Raw genomic sequence first — 12,643 nt, forward strand, 5'->3', positions numbered from 1 at the left:
ACTGCTGGCCTGTGTGGCTGAAGCCTTCAAGGGTTTCTAAACTCAGGACCCTGCATTAACTATATATGGTCTCCCATCGTACACAGAACACAAAAATGCATTTGTTTTAGTAAATATAAACTGCTAAATACCCTTTTTTATTTTTTGAATCAGCAGTTAGAGCAGTCTTGTGACTGCTATCAGTTTCTGGTTAAAGCTTAGAGGAGTTTTTATTCTGCTCTGGCTGTCCTATAAGCTGCAAGACCCCTGACCCTTTGTCTGGGCAGTGCTGATTGGCCCTGTGCTGATCACATGCACCATCTCGAGATTAAAGCTGGGTTCACACCAGAGCGATGCGGGAACGCCGCGAATCTGCGGCGTTTTCCCGCATCGCATGCCTCCCGCCGGCAGTTCACACTGCCCTATGCGGACTGCTGGGAGTGTCAGTGAAATCTTAATGACACCCCCAGATCAGTTCGCATATCGCAGTGCGATCTGCAAACTCGGACAGGAATCGGATCGCATTGGTGTGAACACCCATGCGATCCGATTCTGCGGCGGACCAAAAAAAGGGTCCCGTGCGAGTTTGTGGCGGGTGCGATGCGAATTCAGCCATACTATCTGTATGGCTGAACTCGCATCGCACAGAAATCGGATGTGATTTGCACTGCAGTGCGGTGTGAATCACATCCGGGTCTCCCAGCCGCAGCAGTGTGAACCCAGCCTAAACAGCTTTTCCCCTAGCCTCTGTTCTATCAGGAGATGGATTGGGGATGGTGGAAGAAGGGAAGGAACAGAGAAGACTGGATTAAACTGCCTTTTTACACAATATATAGGATTTACCTCTTAGGTTGCACAGCGAGTATAACAAGCATGCTTTACTGCAATACACACTGATTTTACTGTTGTGAGTTTAGTAACACTAGAAAACACAACAGTACATTTTCTGCACATGAATGTGATAGTCTGGCACAGAATCTTCAGTTTCCAAGCTGTAGAAGCAAACACACCACAGCTTGCAACCTTCTTAGTGCTGGGGAGGGTCCCAACACAATACTGGAAAAAACAAAGGAGAGGGGACACACCAGCTTAGTGCTTTATCTCAATAACCATTTATTGATAAAAAATAAGCAAGTAACTACTTACAAACATTGAAGCAAACAAAGCTTATCAAAATAGTAAAGTTGTTTGAGCCACTCGGCATGCTTCTGAAGCTTGGGAGGACATCTGGATCCAACTGGGCAAACGTGTTTTGAGGGTATGCCCTCTTCCTCAGAGCCAAAACTTCTGAGGAAGAGGGACTACCCTCAAAACATGTAAGCCAGTTGGATCCAGATGTCCTCCCAAGCTTCAGGAGCATGCCGAGTGGCTCAAACAACTTTACTATTTTGATAAGCTTTGTTTGCTTCTATGTTTGTAAGTAGTTAGCTGCTTGCTTTTATTAGTAAATGGTTATTGAGATGATACGCTAGGCTGATGCGCCCTCTCGCCTTAAGGGAAACCTGTACCAAGAGAAATAGGTAGGTTGCCGTTAGTTTTGATGATGCTAGGTGCATACATCTCTCGCCTCCTTCAGTACTTTGAGTTACCAGCCTAGGACAAGTATGGATAAGGACTTCTATACTTTCCTGATCTGCATACTTGTTTTGGGTGACAGTGCTAAAGCCTAGGGACAGCTAGGTAGCCTTTTCAGAAAGGTGAGCAGGGGTAGCCCCTGTGTTTTTTTTATTAATGGTAAGGTTAAACTCCCAGGTGAAGGGTTATTGCATATGCATGAATGTGAAGGGTGCCCCCCAAGAGTACAGTTTGTATTTTTTTTGCTCCATAAAAGTCAGTGTGAATACATGGTAAACGCACAGCAAATGCGCACATATGAAAAGCTGGTGTGCACCAACCCTACAGATGTCAGATCAATGAAACCTTAATGCTGTACTTAATTGCCTTATTGAATAAGACTGGTAATGGAAAAGTGGATTATAATGTGCTTGTTCCCTGTTCAACAATCATAGCTGTCTAGGAATGTGTTTCTGTGGCACAGTCCAGGCCTTCCATACAGCACTGTGATTGGCTGGCATGCACAATTTCCCAGACTCGGGGAGCGCAGCTGTTGTGCAGCGGGGTCTGATGCCCACATTTGTCAGTCCTGAAATCCACAATGTTGTCTGTTCATTGTTCTGTGCCTTGTATCAAGCTGGTATACTTCCTTTATCCCCCTTGTGGGCCACATTCAGACAGCTGCAGTAGCATACCTTTAACCATGGAACAAAAAAATCCCATTGCAAAAAGCATTTGTATGATTTAATGCAGAATTGTGATGTATGCTGGCCGCGTCTTTAAACATTTTATCCATTTGCTGTGTTACTTAGTAATAAAACCAATGGGAGTATTGGCTGCTTCCTGTTTTTAGGGCTTTTGTATGACTGTGACCTAAATCATGAGATCTGGGTTACTGTTTACAACGTGCGTCCCACAGTTAGTTCCATTGATTTTAGGTGTTATACCATCATTTTGAAAAATTATTCTATGTTGGCAAATCATGGCGGAAATACAGACGGTAGCCTTTCAGCACCATAATCCTGTCTGTTTCCAGCCATCTGTTCACCCAGGCAGTGGTAGCTTGATACATGCCATCTTGTCTTCGGTCATGGTGATGTGCTGTGCCAGGCTGCCAGGGATGCGAAAGCTGGTGTACATGTTGTAATGGTCCCCCTTCACAGTCCAACAAAGGTTATTGATATATAGGTTTGATATTCAATTGAATATATACAATTTACATTAGTGCAGCAAGTTTAGTAACATTAATAAAAGATATAGAGTAGCAACATTAGTGTAGTAGTATTAATAAACATATTTTAATTGATGCAGCTCTGTATTTTTTAATACATCACTAGCAGAAAATGCTAAATTTGCTTTGGTATCAACCTCGCAATCTGTTGTACAGCAGAGCTCAGACTGGGAGAAGCTGTGCAGTGAACCAGCTAAATATGCTGCAGTGTTCTTATGCTATCAAAGGAACATGCCTATAGGAGCATAGAGTTGAGTTCCACTTCCTTCTCCTTTTCACTATCCGTTCACAGAAAGTGGGAAGGACAAGACTTACTCACGATACCATGTATAAACATATAGTACCGTGCAGGGTGGATTTGATTTAAATCACTAGTAAAATAGCTTGATTTAAATCAACTTGATTTTAAATCATAATTTTTAATGAGCAACTGTCATCTCTGACCCGCTGTTGATTCACCAACAGTCCCATTCACTTTAATGGGACAGCTGGTGATGCGGCAGTGACACAACAAGGTGAGGCACATGGCGGCAGCAGGTGAGTGGATGCCCGCTAACGGGCGCTGACATAATGGATCTGAAATGACAGGTGTTCTTTAAATGTAAGGACTTATTCTTGCTGGTAATTAAAATCTTAAATATTTGCAAACAAAATGAAGGTTTCCTATTTAGAATAAAAGGCTGTCAGGTTAGTAAAACGGCGATATCAGAACCAACTCAATCATACAGTTTGTAGTGAACGTAGATTTGCAAAACAATGGCATAAAGGAATATTCCTGAACTTTATCTCATGGTTACTGTGAAATTGAGCTTGGATTCATCGAATGAGTTTACTAAAAATGTAAATATTGCATAATATACAGCCTCATGCTACATAAGTAAGCTCCATTTCATGCTGAATAAACAATTCTTAATGTATCCTAAATAGAAATTTTATTAAAACGTGATAAAAATGATTTTTTTTTATTAAAAAAAAAAAAAAAAAAATGATTTTTTTTTTTTAAAATCATTGATTTATAACCACTCTGGTACCGCTTGAGGTGTTCTCATATTTAACAGGGTCAGTGTCTCACGGAGGTGTATGGGTGCAGGCTGTCAGATTCTTAATACAAAAGTAATGAAGCCTAAGGCCAGGTTCACACCGCTGCGATGCGGGAACGCCGCGAATCCGCGGCGTTTTCCCGCATCGCACGACTCCCGCCGGCAGTTCACACTGCCCTATGCGAACGGCTGGGAGTGTCAATGATATGTTAATGACACCCCCAGATCCGATCGCATATCGCAGTGCGATCTGCCGACTCGCACAAGAATCGGATCGCATGGTGTGAACGCCCATGCGATCCGATTCTGTTGCGGACGAAAAAAAGGGTCCCGTGCGAGTTTGCTGCGGGACCGCTGCGAGTTCAGCCATACTATCTGTATGGCTGAACTCGCAGCGCTACGGAGATCGGATGTGATTTGCGGTGCGAATCACATCCGAAACTCCCCCCGCAGCGGTGTGAACCCAGCCTAAAGGGACAGAGAGGGACGCTGCACACAGCCAGCTCATCAGGTAAAGAGATGTAAACAGCCTCTGCCATAGACTCCTCCTAAGCCATTTCTCTGATGCATTTGACCCCTCCCACCAGGGTTTAAAACTCTGATTAAGCCCCCAGTGGGTGGTGCAAAACTTGTCGTGCTTGGGCCGTTTACATCTCTCTTTACCTGAGCAGCTGGTGGTGTGTGCGGTGTTCCTCTGTTCCTATAAGGGACAAAGGCATATATAGACTATAATATGCTATATTTAATACACTAGAGAAAAAAATGAGGTCTTCCCCTGTGGCAGACAGGTTTGTGCTATGTGGCAGAGCTGTGTAAATCTCACGATTGGATGGACAGAATTACAAATCGTTTGGCAGGTAAACTTGGCTCCCTTATGTTTATTTCATTTGTGTATTTACCTGTGTGCATGGATTTCAGCTTTAAACAATCTTACAATATTTAGAGGAAGGCATTATCCATTAGACATTGGTTTATTCCAAAGACGCCTATTAAACTACATTGAACTATTTACATATTTGTAACAAGCTCTAAAGGAGCTTTAAAACAAGCTCTCCGGTATCTATCTAGCTGCTTGTATTGTAATGTGAAGTAATTCATTCTCAGAACATAAAAAGTGAAGTATAAGAACTCGCCCAAGCTCTACCGCAGTAAAAGAATGCCGGGCTGTGTGCGTCGGTGCTCTGGCTATCCTGTCCAACATAAATCTATAGAAATCAAAAGCCGACACGCCATCTCTCCTTCTTTATGACATTTTATTTTGCACTGAAGCAGTTACAACATCTTTGAAAAGCAAACGTGTTTCGGCCTCAGCTTTCCTCATGAGGAAGACTGAGGCCGAAACGCATTAGCTTTTCAAAGATGTTATAACTGCTTCAGAGCAAAATAACATTTCATAAGAAGGGAGCGATCATGTGCCGAATCATAACAATGACTCTGAAGTCTGGTTTTCAACCAGTTTCTGAAAGCCTAGGCCAGTGATGGCGAACCTCGGCACCCCCACAGATGTTTTGGAACTACATTTCCCATGATGCTCATGCACTCTGCAGTGTAGCCAAGCATCATGGGAAATGTAGTTCCAAAACATCTGGGATGACAAGGTTCACCATCCTAGGCCTAGTTCACACGGAGGGTAGTAAATATAAGACAAAGTGAAAATGAGCAGTTGACCCATGCACTCAACTGCCCACCTAAAGCCTAAGAAGGCAGCTAGAGTGGTTGGTACACATACCACAGCCTGGCAAATGTAACTTCCTGTCAACTACGCCCATTGATGTTCATGGCATTTCACTGCAACTACAAGAGAACTGACTGGGTGGTATTTCACTGCAAAATACCCCATTCAGCTGTAAAAAATAAAAATAAAAAATCATTGCGGAGGCAGAATCACCTGAAGGTATGGCAGCCACTGCTCTACTGCCCTCTGAAAAGCAATCCATGGCAGAGGGGTGTGTGAGACCGTACAGGTGTAAATGACCTTAAAAACCCTTGCTGTGTGTGTACATTAGAAGGATGACCGCCTGCCAGGATCTGCCTGTGTTGCAAACTTTGACGATGGATTTTTCCACAAGTCTTCTAGATATAGAAGTGAATTAGAGGTTGTGTGTAGTCAGGGGACAGGTTCACTTTAATGGACAGCTGTACACCATAAACATGTACAGTAGGTGCTTATAATCTACTATACATTGCAGCAATACCCAATACGTAAGAATTAGAATACATACCCTTTTAGATAGTGGGCTTGGGTCAGTAGCTGGCAGCTATATTCATTTATTTTCTTGTATAGGAAAATACAGATGGCATTTTACTGGTTATGTTTAGGCAGGTCACATTTCATTATATTATATAGTGGTGACATATTCAATAGCATTTTACAAAGAACTTTCACATCACTCTCTGTCCTCCAAGGAGCTTATAATCTAATGTTCCTACCATAGTGGTACACACGTGCGCCTTGAACAGGGCCAAGAAACCTACCAAGTACAAACACCATGTTCTAAGCCTTTGTGCTATTTTAACATGTGCAAGGTCAGGGATTTTGTAAGACACATTCACGTATTGATCATTTCAATGTAGTACCTAACAGGCATTTGAATTCAGTGAACATGTGCTTTTATTGATAGCTGGGGAAAAGCTTTTAAATCTTTACACCAGCTATACCTTTTTTGCATATTCATCTACCTGGCTTCCATGATTTGTCCGTCCTAATCTGAAGCTGTGATATGTATTCCAGTGGGTGCCATCTGGATTCTACCAGGGTGCCACTAGCACAGGACCCAGCTTGCCTGATTCAGCCTCATGAGTTCCCATGAGATGTGCCATGACAATCACTGACACTCTAGGGCTAGGCTCATGTATAGGGAGACTCTGATGTTGATTGGGCCCTCTCATGTATAGGGGTGCTCTGATACGATTGAATGCTTTCATGTATAGGCAGGTGTCTGATGTATAGGGGGATTATGTGATTGGGTGCTCTCATGTATGGGGTGGTCATTTTATGTGATTGAATGCTTTCATGTATAGGGGGACTATAATGTGATTGGGTGCTCTTATATTTAGGGGTATTCTGATGTGATTAGGTACTCCATGTATAGGAGGACTATAATGTGATTGGGTGCTCTCATGTATTGGGGGGGCTCTAATGTGATTGGGTGCTTTCATGTATAGGGGACTCTGATGTGATTGGCTGCTCTCATGTATAGGAGGGCCTGATGGGGGACTTTGGGTGTGAAAGAGGGGTCTTTCATGTAAAGGGGTGGGCTTTTAAAGGGTGCCACAGCTGAAAAAAGATGGTGAAATGCTTCTCTAGTCTATCATAGCGATGGGTAGGATTGGCACATAGTGTTGCTCAGTGACGATAGCTGAAATAAGTCAGTATAACACTATAGCCTATAGCAATTCAAACTGCCATTGCTGATCTCCTGAAAAAGTTCCTGGCTTTAATATCCTTTGAATAAGACTACATAATAGAACATTGCATTCCATAGAGTACAGAAGTCACCTTTTTCTGGCTCTATCATATTTCACCCTCTATTCCCTAAGTACCTTTTGTACTCAGACTTTAGTTTTACGTTCTCACATTGAAAAATGAGATCCTTTTGTGTAATGCTACTTCCAGATGATCATATGTGCCTACTATGCAATGCCACCCTACATTTTGGTTTTTCTCTGACCTTGGCCTGTAGTCACTTACCTATATGATTCTCCTGGGGTCTGCTGGATTATTGTCGTCTCTATTGCATTGGTGCTGCTCTTATGACATTTATTTTTGTATAAGGATCTATTATCAACAATAAAAATCTTACAGAAATCATTATTTTACAATGATAGCTAGGCAACTGGCATTTTCAAAAGTGGCACCCTATAATCGGTAGAACCCAGAGCTTGGTAACCAATGTAATGGTGGTTTGTGTTCATTTGTCCTTTAATTGTTGACCTGTGTCTGGATGCACTGTATATCAAACTTTCTCCTCCATATGAGTAAAGTAGTCCTAGCGCTTTACTTTTTCCACATTTTGTTATGTTGCAGCCTTAATCCAAAATGGGATAAATTCATTATTTTCCTCAAAATTCTACAAAACATTACCCCATAATGACAACATGAAAGAAGTTTTGTTTGAAATCTTTTTGCAAATGTATAAAAAAATAAATAAATATATCACATCAAGTATTCACAGCCTTTGCGCAAGACTTTGTTGAAGCTTTTTTGGCACCAATTACAGCCTCTGGTCTTGAGTAGGATGCTACAAGCTTGGCACACCTATTTTTGGGCAGTTTATCCTATTCTTTATTGCAGGACCTCTCAAGCTCCATCAGGTTATATGGAGAGTGTGCGTGCACAGCCATTTTCAGATCTACCCAGAGATGTTCAATTGAGTTCAAGTCTGGGCTCTGGGAGTTGTCCCGTAGACACTCCTTTGTCATTTTGGCTGCTTGCTTAGGGTTGTTGTCCTTTTGCAAGATAAACCTTCACCCCAGTCTGAGGTCCAGAGCACTCTGGAGCAGGTTTTCATCAAGGATGTGTCTGTACATTGCTGCATTCATCTTTCCCTCAATCCCGACTAGTCTCCTAGTTCCTGCAACTGAAAAACATCCTCACAGCATGATGCTGCCATCACCATGCTTCACTGTAAGGATGGTATTGGCCAGGTGATGAGCGGTGCCTGGTTTCCTCCAGACATGACGCTTTCCATTCAGGCCAAAGAGTTGAATCTTTATTTCATCAGACCAGAAATTTTTGTTTCTCATTGTCTGAGAGTCCTTCAGGTGCCTTTTCACAAACTCCAGGCAGGCTGCCATTTGCCTTTTTAAGGAGGAGTGCCTTCTGTCTGGCCACTCTACCATACAGACCTGATTGGTGCAGTACCGCAGTGATGGTTGTTCTTCTGGAAGGTTTTCCTCTCTTCACAGAGAAATACTGGAGCTCTGTCAGAGTGACCATCGGGTTCATGGTCACCTCCCTGACTAACTCCCTTGATCACTAGGTTTGACAAAACGGCCTGCTCCAGGAAGAGTCCTGGTGGTTCCAAACTTCTTCCATTTACAGAGGATGGAGGCCAATGTGCTCACTGGGACCTTTTAATGCTGCAGACCTTTTTCTGCATCCTTCCCCAGAATGGTACAGAATCCCCAGCCTTGATACAATCCTGTCTCGTAAGGTCTACAGACAATTCCTTGGACTTCATGGCTTGGTTTGTGCTCTGACATGCACCGTTAACAGGACCTTTTTTTATGGATGTGTGTCTTTCCAAATCATGTCCAATCAACTGAATTTACCACAGGTGGACTCCAATCATGTTGTAGAAACATCTCAAGGCTGATTGGGGGAAACAAGATGCACCTGAGCTCAATTTTGAGTGTCATGGCAAAGGCTATAAATACTTTCTTTTTTTTTTATAATTTTGCAAAGATTTCAAACATCTTTTATGTTGTCATTATGTGGTAATGTTTGTAGACTTTTTAATAAATTTAGTCCAATTTGGAATAAGGCTGTAACATAACAAAATGTGGAAAAAGTGAAGTGCTATGAATACTTTCCGAATGCACTGTTAGGCTGGGTTCACACCGCTGCTACAGCGAGAACCGGATGTGATTCGCACCGCACGGCAGTGCAAATCACATCCGATCTCTGTGCAATGCGAGTTCAGCCATACAGATAGTATGGCTGAATTCGCATCGCACCTGCCGCAAACTCGCACGGGACCCTTTTTTTGGTCCGCAGCAGAATCGGATCGCATGGGTGTTCACACCATGCGATCCGATTCCTGTCCGAGTTTGCAGATCGCCTTGCGATATGCAAACTGATCTGGGGGTGTCATTAAGGTTTCACTGACACTCCCAGCAGTCCGCATAGGGCAGTGTGAACTGCCGGCGGGAGGCATGCGATGCGGAAAAACGATGCGGATTTGCGGCGTTCCCGCATCGCTCCAGTGTGAACCCAGCCTAATAGCTTGCGTTTTGCAGGTTGCACCTGGCTGGAAGTTTTACTTGACCATCAGAATGTATGTTGGATAAATAGTGATAATTTCCTTCTCTATGGAATATCCTAGCTTCTATTGCAGTGTGTGTGTGGCACAATAATATCTTTGTTAATAGATGAATAAATCTAATGTTACCCAATAGAACATTCTGGATCATCCCACACAAGTGCTTGTAAATCCGTGTATTGTCAACTTGATAAACTAACCATATCGTTTTTTTAAGGGATATTATTTTTGGGTGTCATGGGATATTCTCTGAACAATATTTGTTAAAAAGAAAAAAGTAAACAAGCATAGAATGTTATGTAAGTGTGCAGAAAGGAGGGGTGGTTTGTACATCTTGCGTCTCGTACGTCTATTATCTGATCTCTATTGCAGAAAGCAATGATGCTGGTGGTCAGTTTTCACATAAAAATCCATTTTTTTTTTTTTTAATAATACAAGCGCCTACCTGACATGTAAAGAAATTTAAACAATAGTTTAAGTAGGCTCTTAGACCCATTTCACGCAAGTGGTCCGATTGGGCCTGTCTGTGCCTTTTTTCAGACCTGATTGGACCCTCCATTCTCCTCTATCAATTGGCGGATATAAACAAACTTATGTCCATTTACACCTGCCTACCTCCAGTCTGATTTGGGGAAAAACAAACTGAAAGGGATCTGTTCCCCTCTGTCTGGTTGGATCAGTTGGTAGTCGGGTGTCAATGGGCAGCCGGTCTGTTAACATCAGACTGCCCATAGAGCAGAGCGGGCTGTGTCCCGACATGGACCAATCATTCGCCTGCTCCGCTCAGCTCAGCAGGGGATCAGCAGACGGATCCCCTGCTGAGAAAAACAGATCTGACCTATGTGAAAGGGGCCTTATGGTGGTCATGCGTAGCATAATTTTATATATGATTGTATTGTTGTTCAGATTATTTGATTTGCCATATTTGATTATATTAGTCAATCTACTTTCCTACATTTGGATTTTCTGTCCAGACAGATCAGAGAAAAAATAAAACCTTTATACATAGAACTTGGGACTTTTATCTTCAGGGGAACAGTCATTTTGTGCTCAGAAGGGAAGGTTAGGTGGTGGCCCCCCTGGTTGGGCTGGAGAGCTGCATGTAGCAGTAGATGAGCTGCTTAGCTTGGTGTAATCCCATCAGGCACACTTCTGAATTTTAAGTGATCTGACACTTCTCATGACCCCAGGATCATCTGCCCTGTTCCTTTTAGCCACCAATATAAATGTGCCCAGAATGTACCACTTGGACATGGTAAAAATAGAGCCAGATTACTGTAAAGCTGATCTAAGACCCATTATCACAAAGACATCAGAAAACCGTAACGAAGGCAAAACGTTTTATTTTTTGTAAACAACCAGCCACCAAAATAATGAAGGCTGGAAATCACATTTTAGGGCCTTGTGCACACAGGGCGTTAGATTTTCTCCCCTGAACGCATTTTACTCCTTGAAGGAAAAAGCTGCTTAAAAACGTGCATCTGGGCCCCGTTCACACCAGAAGGTGGTGCAGGGAACCTGTGTTCTGTGTTCCGTGCACGTTTCCTGCATAGTGTTCAAGATGCACTGCAGTTGCAATCTGCAGCAGGTGTAAATATTACGTTAATGACACCCCAAATGTAGGTCTAAAATGCAGCACGTTTGCCAATACAGGATCACATGATACAGAATACATGTGATCCTGTTGCAGTGAGTTTCCAAAAGTAATTCATGCACAACTTTTGGTGTGGTACAGTTTCAGCCCATTAAAAATGAAAGGGCTGAAATCACATCGCACAGAACTGCATGTGAATCGCACAGGAAGGCACAACAGCGCATTCTGTGCGATTCCAATTGTGAACCGGCCCTTAAGCTGCATATTGCACGCACATTTAGTTGCATTTAGATGCATCAACATTTGGGCCATTAATGGAATCCGTAAATTATTCTGGCCATTGGGAAAAAAAATGCTGAAGTGCTAAATGTTTTAAGGCTTTTTTCTTCTCTTGAAGAGGAGCTCCAGTCTCCCCAAAAATGACATATACTGTAGCTGCTGTCTTTTATTATAAGGACACTTATCTGCCCCTGGATCCAGTGCTGTCCTCACTCCAGTTGGTTCTTCAATCGGCTTTGGATCCAGGCGTTGGCATCTTGATTAAGGAAAACCAGCAGTGCATGAGCTGCGCTTTGTGATTGGTCACGCAGTCTTCTGGGACCTGTGCTGGGCACCAGAAGGCTGCGGGGGGAGGAGGAGGGGCCAAAATCACACTCAGATCAACCACTGTAACACATTGAGCACAATAAAATAAACATTCCCTGATGAGCTATTTGTTAAAATTTCTACCTCAGAAGCTTTCAATGCTGCTGGCTCCATGATGCTTCCCTAAACTTTCATTTTCACAAGAAAGACAGTGCAGTTTTGGAGTCAGTCTATTAGCTTGGAGGTGGAAGGAGCAATGGAATGACTCGCTATCCAAGGTTATGGGGCTGTGCGTTTCTGTTGATGCACACAGTGAAGGGAGACATAACTCTAGCGCAGGGATATGCAATTAGCGGACCTGCAGCTGTTGCAGAACTACAAGTCCCATCATGCCTCTGCCTCTGGGTGTCATGCTTATGGCTGTCAGTCTTGCTATGCCTCATGGGACTTGTAGTTCTGAAACATCTGGAGGTCTGCTAATTGCATATCCCTGCTCTAGCGCCTGCATACAAGGGTTGTTCCTTTCACTTGCAGCATCCTATGGAGGCACCCTTGCATGCAGAGATTAGAGTCGTGTCCCTAGCACTAGCTTAAATGGGCACACTGGCAAGGACTAAAAGATAAAGAAGCTGCATACTCAGTAAATTATTAAATCAGCTGCTGAAAATGCTTAAAC

The 12,643-nt window shown here is 43.0% G+C and overlaps 1 protein-coding gene across 4 annotated transcripts in view; it reads left to right on the forward strand.

Annotated features, from left to right (window-relative positions):
- Positions 1-12,643, forward strand: part of CEP85L (centrosomal protein 85L) — a 300,266-nt gene that overhangs the window by 142,591 nt on the left and 145,032 nt on the right. The window lies entirely within an intron of this gene.

This window comes from Lithobates pipiens, unplaced genomic scaffold, assembly GCF_037356315.1.
Source record: "Lithobates pipiens isolate NorthernLeopardFrog02 unplaced genomic scaffold, aLitPip1_a1.2 Scaffold_18, whole genome shotgun sequence".
NCBI lineage: Eukaryota > Metazoa > Chordata > Amphibia > Anura > Ranidae > Lithobates > Lithobates pipiens.